Source organism: Mustela lutreola, chromosome 9, assembly GCF_030435805.1.
Source record: "Mustela lutreola isolate mMusLut2 chromosome 9, mMusLut2.pri, whole genome shotgun sequence".
Lineage (NCBI taxonomy): Eukaryota > Metazoa > Chordata > Mammalia > Carnivora > Mustelidae > Mustela > Mustela lutreola.
This window is the reverse complement of record NC_081298.1, coordinates 78,728,324-78,741,011: the sequence shown is the minus strand read 5'-3', so window position 1 is coordinate 78,741,011 and position 12,688 is coordinate 78,728,324. Positions and strand designations below refer to the sequence as shown.

At 40.1% G+C, this 12,688-nt stretch overlaps 1 protein-coding gene across 6 annotated transcripts in view; it reads right to left on the bottom strand.

Moving 5' to 3' along the window:
* EML6 (EMAP like 6) overlaps nt 1–12,688 on the bottom strand; it is a 284,967-nt gene that overhangs the window by 251,463 nt on the left and 20,816 nt on the right. The window lies entirely within an intron of this gene.

Below are 12,688 nucleotides of genomic sequence, written 5' to 3'. Positions count from 1 at the left end.
CAAGAACCATATGATACTCTCAATAGATGCTGAAAAAGCATTTGACAAAGTACAACATCCCTTCCTGATCAAAACTCTTCAAAGTGTAGGGATAGAGGGCGCATACCTCAATATCATCAAAGCCATCTATGAAAAACCCACCGCAAATATCATTCTCAATGGAGAAAAACTGAAAGCTTTTCCGCTAAGGTCAGGAACACGGCAGGGATGTCCATTATCACCACTGCTATTCAACATCGTACTAGAGGTCCTAGCCTCAGCAATCAGACAACAAAAGGAAATTAAAGGCATCCAAATCGGCAAAGAAGAAGTCAAATTATCACTCTTCGCAGATGATATGATACTATATGTGGAAAACCCAAAAGACTCCACTCCAAAACTGCTAGAACTTATACAGGAATTCAGTAAAGTGTCAGGATATAAAATCAATGCACAGAAATCAGTTGCATTTCTCTACACCAACAGCAAGACAGAAGAAAGAGATATTAAGGAGTCAATCCCATTTACAATTGCATCCAAAACCATAAGATACCTAGGAATAAACCTAACCAAAGAGACACAGAATCTATACTCAGAAAACTATAAAGTACTCATGAAAGAAATTGAGGAAGACACAAAGAAATGGAAAAATGTGCCATGCTCCTGGATTGGAAGAATAAATATTGTGAAAATGTCTATGCTACCTAAAGCAATTTACACATTTAATGCAATTCCTATCAAAGTACCATCCATCTTTTTCAAAGAAATGGAACAAATAATGCTAAAATTTATATGGAACCAGAAAAGACCTCGAATAGCCAAAGGGATATTGAAAAAGAAAGCCAACGTTGGTGGCATCACAATTCCGGACTTCAGGCTCTATTACAAAGCTGTCATCATCAAGACAGCATGGTACTGGCACAAAAACAGACACATAGATCAATGGAACAGAATAGAGAGCCCAGAAATAGACCCTCAAATCTATGGTCAACTAATCTTCGACAAAGCAGGAAAGAATGTCCAATGGAAAAAAGACAGCCTTTTCAATAAATGGTGCTGGGAAAATTGGACAGCCACATGCAGAAAAATGAAATTGGACCATTTCCTTACACCACACACAAAAATAGACTCAAAATGGATGAAGGACCTCAATGTACGAAAGGAATCCATCAAAATCCTTGAGGAGAACACGGGCAGCAACCTCTTCGACCTCTGCCGCAGCAACATCTTCCTAGGAACAACGCCAAAGGCAAGGGAAGCAAGGGAAAAAATGAACTACTGGGATTTCATCAAGATCAAAAGCTTTTGCACAGCAAAGGAAACAGTTAACAAAATCAAAAGACAACTGACAGAATGGGAGAAGATATTTGCAAACGACATATCAGATAAAGGACTAGTGTCCAGAATCTATAAAGAACTTAGCAAACTCAACACCCAAAGAACAAATAATCCAATCAAGAAATGGGCAGAGGACATGAACAGACATTTCTGCAAAGAAGACATCCAGATGGCGAACAGACACATGAAAAAGTGCTCCATATCACTCGGCATCAGGGAAATACAAATCAAAACCACAATGAGATATCACCTCACACCAGTCAGAATGGCTAAAATCAACAAGTCAGGAAATGACAGATGCTGGCGAGGATGCGGAGAAAGGGGAACCCTCCTACACTGTTGGTGGGAATGCAAGCTGTTGCAGCCACTCTGGAAAACAGCATGGAGGTTCCTCAAAATGTTGAAAATAGAACTGCCCTATGACCCAGCAATTGCACTATTGGGTATTTACCCTAAAGATACAAATGTAGTGATCCAAAGGGGCACATGCACCCGAATGTTTATAGCAGCAATGTCCACAATAGCCAAACTATGGAAAGAACCTAGATGCCCATCAACAGATGAATGGATCAAGAAGATGTGGTATATATACACAATGGAATACTATGCAGCCATCAAAAGAAATGAAATCTTGCCATTTGCAACAACATGGATGGAACTAGAGCGTATCATGCTTAGCGAAATAAGTCAAGCAGAGAAAGACAACTATCATATGATCTCCCTGATATGAGGAAGTGGTGATGCAACATGGAGGCTTAAGTGGGTAGAAGAAGAATAAATGAAACAAGATGGGATTGGGAGGGAGAGAAACCATAAGTGACTCTTAATCTCACAAAACAAACTGAGGGTTGCCGAGGGGAGGGGGTTTGGGAGAAGGGGTTGGGATTATGGACATTGGGGAGGGCATGTGATTTGGTGAGTGCTGTGAAGTGTGTAAACCTGGTGATTCACAGACCTGTACCCCTGGGGATAAAAATATATGTTTATAAAAAATAAAAAAAAAATTATAAAAAAAAAAAAAAAAACTCTACCAGAAAATAAGGAAACATAATAATGATAAGGAAAATATGATTATAATTAGAGATGAATCTAGAAAGTCACAAAACTACAAAAAAAGTGGGGGAAAGCAGGGAGAATGGCAGACATTATCACAGTAACAATGCAAGAAAACATTCTAGAACTGAGGTTCATGACAGTGCAGACTGGAAGGTCAAGAGAGGCTAGAAAAATGGATGGAAAGAGATTCAAACCCAGGCATATGATTATTAAATTTCAGCATGCAAGGAATAAAGTTCCTAAAAGTTTCAGAGAAAATAACAACAAACAACAACAGCAAAAAATGAGTAATTCTACTTTTTGAGGAAATAATCCCAAATCCAAAATAGGATTTTTATACAAAAGTGCTCATCAGAGCATCCTTAATGAAAAGGAGAAGAAAGGAAACAATGTAATGTCCAACTATAAGAGAAACAGTTAAGGAATCCATGCTGTATATAATATAAAATCAGGAACTAAACTTGTATAAATAGGACATAGAAAGTATTAACCATAAAGTATAAGATTGATAAATTGGACTTCATTAAATTAAGAATTTGTGGTGATCAAAAGGCACCATTAACAGTAAAAATGCAAGCTACAGGCTGGAAAGAGATATATGCAATATGGACTTGCCAAAGGATTCAGCTCCAAATTATATACATAATTCCTATATATCAACAAGAAAAAGCTAGACAAGTCAGTTATTTTAAATGGTCAGAAGACCTGAATAGGCACTACGTAAAAGAGGGTATTCAAATGGTCAAACATATGAAAAGGTGCTTATATGAGTTTCCTATTATTCCTATTGTTTCTATTTATAAAGTTACCCCAAACTTGGTGGCTGAAAACAACACAGAGTATTACCTTGCAATTCTAGAACTCTGGAATGCACTGTGAGGCCTTGTGCTGTGTTCCTTCTGGAGGCTATAGAGAAGCCAGATTCTTTCCCACTCTGTAGAGGCTGCCCACAATCCCTGGCTAGCAGGCCCTTTCCATCTTCAAAGTCAGCATCAGCCTCTCAGGCCCTGTCACACTGTACAGCTGCTTACCCCATGAGGTCTCCTTCCTAGACTCTTTGGCTACCCTCTTTCACAGATAAGGACTTTATGATTGCATTGGGCTCAGGATAAGCCAGGATGATCTCCTCAATTTAAGATTCTTAATTTAAAATCTGCAAAGTTCCTTCTGTGAAATAAGGTCGCATGTTCACAGGTTCCAGGGATTAGAACATGGACATCTTTGGAGGGACATTATTCAGACTACAATGCGCTCAATTTATTGATTATCAGAGAAAATCAAAGTAAAAATACAATGTGCTACTACCCACAAGGATGGCTAAAACTGGAAAAGATAGACAATACTAAGCATTAGCAAAAATGTGTAGGAACTAGAGCTCTTACATATGACTGATGCACAAATTAACACAGCCACATGAACAACCTCTTTAGGAGTGTAATATTAAAGCTAAACATGTGGGGCTCCTGGGTGGCTCAGTCACTTAGGTGTCTGACTCTTGATTTTGTTTCAGGTCATGATCTCAGGGTCATGGGATGGGGTCATTGGGCTCTGAGCTCAGCAGGGAGTCTGCTTGAGGATTCCTTCTCTTCCTCTCCCTCTGCCCCTCCTCCCACCTGTGCTCTCTCTCTTCCTCTCTCTCTATAAAATAAATAAATAAAATATTTAAACAAAATAAAATAAAGCTAAACATGTGTTTTCCCTACGGTCTAGGTACATACCAATAGAAAAGCTGCATTCATCCTCCAGAAGACATGCATAAGAATGTTCAGAGAAGCATTCTTTATAGTAGTCTCGAACTGGAAACGACCCAGACGTCTGCCAGTGAACACGGTAAATTACATTCATGTCACAGAATGTGATACAACAATAATGAACAAGAGTGAACTACTTCTACATTCAGCAACATGCATGAGTCTCCGACACAAGCTGAGCAAGTAAAACCCCTCCCAGAAGAGCACCTACTGTAGGATTTGATTTATCTAGAATTCACCAAGAAGTGAAACCTCACTGTGTGAGGGGTGAGAACAGGAGCTAACTTCCAGAAGGAATAAGGGCTTCGAGGAAGCAGCAAGAGGTTCTGGAGCACAGCAGTGCTCTACTTCTCCATCTCTGTGCTTGGTATATTAGGTATATGGGTATATTCACTTGACTAGTTTCATCAAGCTGAACACAGACAATGTGTGTGCCTTTTATAGGTATGTACTTGAATTTTAAAGTTTATAAAGATGTAAACAGAGACTGGAGTCCAGCTATGGACGATTTTCGCATTCTCATCTTATTTTCAGTTTTTTTGTTTAATGAGCATATAAAGATATTATAATGGGGAAAAAAGGAACAACTTTTTAAAAACAGCAGAACTGAGATTCTGTGAGGTTCCTAACAAATCTAAGTACAGTGTGTAATTTAAACACAGTGTGACTGAAAACGCTGGGTTGCTAGACATGCTGCAATGATGACCTAGAATGAACTCATCCTTAAGATGGGAAAGCAGGAAAAAAAGTTTTGGAAGCTTGAGTTACAAACAGAGGATGTTCAAGTTTTCCTTCAGAGTAACTCACCATGGGATTTACAAACTCAAAGCATTTCAGGCATCATTACGAAACCCAAAGTTCCATTGCTTTTATTTCTTGGAACTTGATTACAGAATTCACATTCTCACTGCTGTACTTTTTAGAAGGCAAACTGAAGGTACTTATTAGCCAGAAAGTAACAATAAATGGCACAGTATCTTTTGCATAATGAACTTTGTGTGATCAACTAGGAAAATGTTTAGGCTACCCTGTGCCCACATGGAATAACATTCTGTCTAAACTGCAAAATAAATTGGAAATATAATCCCACAAAATAGCTGCAGTGATTTCAAAAGGTGAACTTCAAGTTTAATAAGGACAAGAAGGACAGGGTGTGGGTATACTGTGTGCTGCAGAGCATTTGTCCTACCTTTTGTAAAATCTTTCTTTAAACCCAATCCTGGTTTTTTTTTTTTTTTTTTTTTTCTAGAGGTAGAAGCTCTAATTTAATCCTCTCTGTTCCCTTGTGATTTACATAAAATAACCGAAGTTCCTTGTGAGCCGTCTCCTCAGTGTTGTAAAGGGAATTTTCTGCTAAGAAGCTTTCATTTCCCTCCATCAAAGACCTCCAAGATAAGAATGAGCTCATGCCCAAACTCCCTCATATCTTGGTCTGTTTCTCAGGCATTAAACCAAACAAGTGAGCCCTTTCTTTCACACCAATAGTTGGTTTCACACCAATAGTTGGTTTCATATTTGCTATTACACATGTCCATACCATTCTGCCCTTTGACTAAGAAAATTGTTTTTGTCACATAAGTATGGTTCTGATTTGGGGCACCTGGGTGGCTCAGTGGGTTAAGTCTCTGCCTTCGGCTTAGATCATGATTTCAGAATCCAGAATCGAGCCCCACATCGGGCTCTCGGCTCAGCAGGGAGCCTGCTTTCCCGCCCCCGCTCTGCCAGCCTCTCTGCCTACTTGTGATCTCTATCAAATAGATAAATAAAATCTTTTTTTTTTTTTTTAATGATTCTGATTCTCAACCTAAAAAGATGTTGCAGAGGCAACCCAACATTTCTTTCTCCTTCTGGTCATAACACTTCAACCTTTTCCCAGCACGTAGCTCTAGAGGGACTGTCAATCACAATTCCTTACACTGGCTAGAAAACCATGACACCTGATCCTAGATCCAAAGGATGGACACATGATTCATGCAAGGCAAATCAGAGCATCTTCTCTGCAATGTTACAATCTGCTGCTGGAAAAGCTCCCTGTCTCTTCTGAGGTCTCTAGCTGAGAGGCTAAAAACCTGCAGTCCTCCATGGCCATGGCATCACCATGGTGCTCACTCCCCTAGCTTGGAGGAAACTTCTCATCAAAAGGAGAATGAGGCCAATGGCCAGAGAAAAATAGCCGAGAGAGGGAGGAAGAGTCTAAGAGAGTCCTGACAATGCCATTTGAGTCCCTGATGCTAGCACCAATCTGGAACTTTCAAGAGACATAAGACACTCAGTTCCTTTATTTCCTCAGGCCAATTTAAACTGTGCCCTGTCAGCCTGAGCCAGAAGTCTTAAAACACCACAAGCTTGAAGTGGTGGTGATACCCATTACCAGTTGCTGTTTCTCATCAGCTCCTGACAGCTTGCCAGAGGAGCGACTGCTTCAGGGTGTGGTCAGACTGGACTGGTCAATGTGTGATCGTGGAGCCACTCTGAATGGGAGGTTCCCAGGTCAGCCATTCCAGGCCTCAAAAGGGAATCCAGTACCAGGAGCCAAGGATTATCAATCTGCATGTTATCTGAGTTCTCTCTAGGCCACATCTAGAGGCCAGACCCCAGGCTCTCCAGCTGGGCTGCCAGGCCAGTGGAGGAGGTGTACAGAGGAACCCTGCACAGTCTTGGAGCTCTCAGCAGCAGGGCTCTGCTCTGTGCTGAAGCATAGTGTTTTTATCACAACCAATGTCTTTTTCAGGTAAAGTAACTGATCCCCCTGTTCAAGGGACAGCTGATAGGGATTGTTACCTTTGCTTTCAGCAGATCCATCAAGGATAAAAGTGGCTTGAGCCCAGCAGAAGTTTGTGCAAGACCTAGACTCTTCAACTGGGACCACTCTGATTGCCACAACAGGATATACCTTAATTGGTATTCACATCAGACACATACCAGGATTTTTCTTTGGAAACTATCCTTGGGGCACAAGGCTGGCTCAGTGAGTAGAGCATGTGACTCTTGATCTTGGGGTTGCAGGTTCAAGCCCCATGTTGGGTGAGGAGATTACTTAAAGATAAAATCTTTAAAATATTTTATTTCATTAAAAAAAAGAAAATATCCATGATTCTCACCATCAGATGACAATAACTGAGTGACAAAAACAGTCCAGGCAGTTAGGTAAATGGTAAATTAGGCAACTGAAGCCTGGGGTAAGAGAGGCTGGGTTTGAATCCACCTTGACAGTTTCAGCTATTGTTCTTAGGCAAATTACTAAATTCTCTAGTCCTCAGGTTCTTCTTCAGTAAAAGGGAAACAAGAGCCTTTTCCTTAAGGTTTTATTATACCTCCTTAGAGCATACAACCCTTGGTCTCAGGGTTCTAAGTTTGAACCCTGTGCTGGGCATAGGGACTACTTAAAAAAAATCTTTTTAAAAAAAAAATATTTTATTTATTTATTTATTTGACACAAAGAGAGAAAGAGAGATCACAAGTAGGCAGAGAGGCAGGCAGAGAGAAAGGGGGAAGCAGGCTTCCCACAGAGCAGAGAGTCAAATGCGGGGCTCAATCCCAGGACCCTGAAACCAAGACCTGAGCTGAAGGCAGAGGTTCAACACTCTGAGCCACCCAGGTGCCCCTAAAAATAAAAGTTTTTAAAATAAATAAAAATAAAATGTCTACAGTCCTTCTGATTTCGGAGGAGTTAAAATGAATTTCATACCAGATCAGTAGAAGCTGCAGAGGAATGTCACTCTCCTACATATACATTGGTACATCTCTTTTTGGAATGTAGTTTGTCAGTATCTGTCACAATATACAAAGTATGTATTCTCTGGTGTATACTATTCTGTATACCATTGGTATACTAAAGTATACCATCCTCTGATGGCCATTCTACTTCTAGAAATATCAGCTACAGAAATACTCTAGAGAACAGATATAAGGATGCATGCTACAGTATTGCTTGTAATTGTGGACAATCAAAGTGTCCATCAGTAGGAATGCTGAGACACAAAACAGAGACTGAATCAACAAATTAAAAGTCCAGGGGTCCTTCTGATAGCCATATACAGGGAGATTCTGGCCTCTGAGTCAATTCTAGTCAAGAAAAACTTATTCAGTATCTGCCCCATTCCAGATGTTGTACTAGGCATATATGGGTAATGGTGAACAAGATAGATTCTGACCCTTTAGCCAGAAGAAGAAAACCCAAAACCAGAGTCTGTATTTTCCTGATACATGTAAGCTCTTGTAAAATTGTTTTTAATAACACCCATGATTTTTACTTTATAATTTCACCTATGGTTCCTTTAAAAATTATGCCAACTGGGCGCCTGGGTGGTTTAGTGGGTTAAAGCCTCTGCCTTCAGCTCGGGTCATGATCCCAGGGTCCTGGGATTGAGCCCCACATCGGGCTCTCTGCTCAGTGGAGAGCCTGCTTCCTTCTCTCTCTCCCTGCCTGCCTTTCTGCCTACTTGTAATCTCTGTCAAATAAATAAATAAAATCTTTTAAAAAAAATTATGCCAACTGAAAGCACTGGGGCAAACTTTTGTATAAAAAGGAAATAAATCATTACTGAGTCTTTCTTTGGCACCATAAGAATCACAGTTTTGGTTATTTCTTATGTCATCTTACTGTTTATTCCTCCTGAGTTTTCTGTCAAATAGCTATAATTTCTTTTTGGTGGCTTGCCAAAAATCAACAAACAATTTTTCCTTTACAATTTTTATAATAAACTGCACTAAAAGGAATCTTTTCTCTCTAGAATGACTGGAATACCTTGCACATATTAGATTTTCTTAACCTATAAACTATAAAAACTATAACCAGGCACAAAATTAGGGTAATAGTGGCTTGGTTCTATAATCAAAGTAGCAATATAATGTAGTAATCTTAGATAAATTTCTACAATGTAGTTATGAGTAAACAAGATTAAAACAAGTAGAGTAATAGAAACCAGAACTCTTTAAGATTCTTCAACATAGACTTCAAAGATTCTTTTCCCCCACATATCTCAAGGATAAATAACATGCCATAAAATCAATCATGCTGGGTGCCTGGGTGGCTCAGTAGTTAAGCAACTGAGCAACTAACTGAGCCTTCAGCTTAGGTCATAATACCCAGGGTCCTGGGATTGAGCCCCTCATTAGGCTCCCTGCTCAGTGGGAAGCCTGCTTCTCCCTCTCCCACTCCACCTGCTTGTGTTCCCTCTCTCTGTCTCTCACTCTGTCAAATAAATAAATAAAATCTTTTAAAAAATGCTAATCATGCTAATTGTTAGTTATGCTTAGGACCCTAATAAAATGAAACAAAGATCCTGAAATAAATTTACTAAGTCTAACTCCCCTTACAATTACCATTTTTATTGCCATCTTAGTCTTAAATGAGAATTAAGTTCATTTATTATGTGGGCTTTCCAATTTTCTCATAGCATGGCAAAAAGCAAGTTTATAGCAGAAATGTGTAAAGAGTTAATAATTTGTTTTCTGTCATTTCACAAATATGTATTTAATTCCTGTATTAGGGTTTTGGAACCCCAAATAAAACTAATTAATTTTCTTTAAATAGAGTTTTTGATCTCATGATTACCTTCCACTGTGGTGAATTTCTGGGATTTTTTTGTTTTGTGATATATTTTCTGGCTACCTCTTTTCATCGGCCACTACCCAAACACCAATCTAGCAGATTTTTTACCTTATTATCCGGAAAGCACATCTGTTAGGGAAAGAAGGGTGCCCTTTGCTAGGCTTTCTTCTTTTGTGGGTAAGAAGAGGAAAGTGGCCAGCTCTCAATGTGTGAAGACATCAGACTCTCAAGTAACTGTATAGGGTGGTCTAATTAGGAAAACAAAGGAATCATTTTATCCACTAACATAATGGAGACATTTGGTGAAGTTCTAAAAATATTAATTATTATTTATACTTCATACATATTTATCAAAATGTTTACACATTTCATAAAATTATTTTTTAAAATCCTATAGTTGTAATTCCCAAAAATGCTTAAGGGAAAAGATCAAGGACTTGCGTTCACTTCAAATGAGCACAGGCTGTGGAAAATATACAATGCTATATGGCAGTCTCTCTGAAATGTGCACAATGGAGGAGAAAAGTAACTCCGACTTCCAGTAACTGACAGCTTATAACCACTTCTGGAATGTCTCCCGAGTGAAAGCCTCCTTGATATGGCACCTGAGCGAGATCACTGTGGCATGCTACTGCTCAATACTTCCATAGATTTATTGCTAGAAATATGATTTCCACTTTTTTGTGGCACCCAGAAGGAAAAAGCCAGCTGCTGAATTAGCTTTTGAGGTTTGGATGAAACTAGGACACGTACGGAATTAAACATACCTATAAGCAGATAATCATTTTCCATCTGTAAAATAACAAAACAAAACAAAAAAGATCACTTAACAATAAAAGCTACTCTAACTCAGAAAAAAAATAAGCTCTGAATCATGTGAAATTTGAGCCTAAAATTTGATTTAGTCTTTGCAGTGTAGACAGACTGTAAGGATAAGCAACAACAACAAACCTGTTTTCTTCTTTTCTCTAAAGCATTTAAACTGAATGTTGTATGAATCTTGAAATGAAATAACCTATCTCTATAAAACCAGGTGAAATCACAAGCCTGTCCTAAAGAAAACAATAAATGGATTTTTAAGTGTCTGATTTGTTGCTCCCTGAGGCAGATGTACCTCTTGGTTAAGGATAGTTGGGAGGAAGGACGGAGTTGATGGTCACTCGCACCTTCATTCAGCGTTCCCTACTGGAACAGATGGCATTTTGGGGGTGTTTAATCTCCCAGAATAGGTGCCTATGAGTAAGATGACTCTCATAATCTTCCAGGTACCAGGAAGTATGTGCCCAAGTATGTGGGAATGTAGCCCTAATTAGGCTACACTTTCCTAGTGCCTCCACATGTTCCTTCTTACTCATTGCTCTAGCCATCTGGGTTCTGCCCCCACACTACTAGAATGAAAATGCTCTTGCCCTGACCTCTTTGGAGTCCCAGTGCTGGTCCGTCTCTTCGCTGAGCTCCAAAGCGGACCCCTATACTACCTCTAGCCCCTCCACAATACACACAGAGACAGATATCTGCTCAGCCCCTGCCCTGCCAGTCCCTGCACTCCCTGCCATCTTCCTGTCTGTCCACTCATTTGCACACCCTTTTGTGCACAAATGCCCCCCTCTCCACCATCCTCTCCTCCTAACTTAAAGGTAAGGGTGTCTCCCAGGTTCTGTCTCGAGCCCTCGTCCTTTTCACCTCACTTGCTGTCCTTTGATGTCACAAAGGCAATCACCACAAGTGTCTCCTGGCAAGAACTCAGTCAGTGTCTGTGAGCTGAGTCTCACCCTCATCCATTTTGGCAGCCATCCACATGACAGCTTGTCTGCTCTGGGTCTCAATCCGCCTACCTGCTCTGACCACCACCACTGCCCCCCCCCCATTAAGGGGTGACTTGGAGACTTCAACTCTAGCTTAACATTTTTCACGTTGGGCTTCTTAGGTAAGGTAACTGTGCTCTCTCTGTCTCTCCTTCCTGGTTTATGGTCTCCACGTAACAGAAAGAGCATGGCTTTGGAGCCCAATAAAAATGGGTTCCAAACCAGTTCTGTTCATTTCTTGCTATGGGACTATACCTTTGAAATTTTTATATGTGAAATATTTATATGTATGGGGGTTCTGAAACTTACTTAGAGTCCAGTGAGCTTTTTTTTTTTTTTTCTCTATCTCTCTTCAACTTACTTTGCAAAGTTCCTTACATGTTTTATCTAGTTAAGTTTTCATAGTAACCTACCAGTAGGACTAGAGCAAGAATCTGAGGCTGGCTAGGTGACAACCAATAAGTAGCACAAACAGATGCAAACCAAGGTCTGACCGGCTCTGAAGCCCTAGATCTTTCCACTTTATAAAGTGACTCCAGGACCCAGAGGAGCCAATCGGTTGAGCAAGTGAGGCAAGGAGACACACAAATGGAAAATTATAGCATAGTGTGAGAAGAGAGGTGTGGAGAAAATGCTGTGCGGTTCCAGAGGAAAGAGGCATTGATTCAGTCTCAAGAAATCAGAGAAGGCTTCACAGAGCTTGTGTACTGGAGTTGCCTCTTGAATCAGTCTGCCCCACAGACAGATCAGGAAAGGCATTCTAAGCAGCAGGGCCGTGAGCAGTAACAGGAAACTGTCTGAGTCACTGCCAAGAGTAGAGTGTCATGGCAGTAATGGTGGAGCAGGGCCGGGGACGGAGTTGTGGTTGGGTGATGATGGCAAAAATGTAAGGTGGGGCCATGCCCCAGTGTTTAAAGCCCAGTCCACCAGCAACAGAGCCAGCAGGAATTTTGAAGCAGGGCAGGGACATTTCAATCTGTGCTTTCAAAGGATAATTTCAAGTGCTAGTATTGTGCAGGAATTCTGGAACCCAGAACCACTTGAGGAAGCTTGTTTTGAGGTTTTTTTGTTTGTTTGTTTGTTTGTTTGTTTGTTTTGATTTGTTTTGTAACTTGGTTTGTGTTCTTATTATGAATGTTAACTTTGATCATCTGATTAATATGTTGTCTGCCAGGTTTTTCCACTGTAGTTACTGTTTGTCCTTA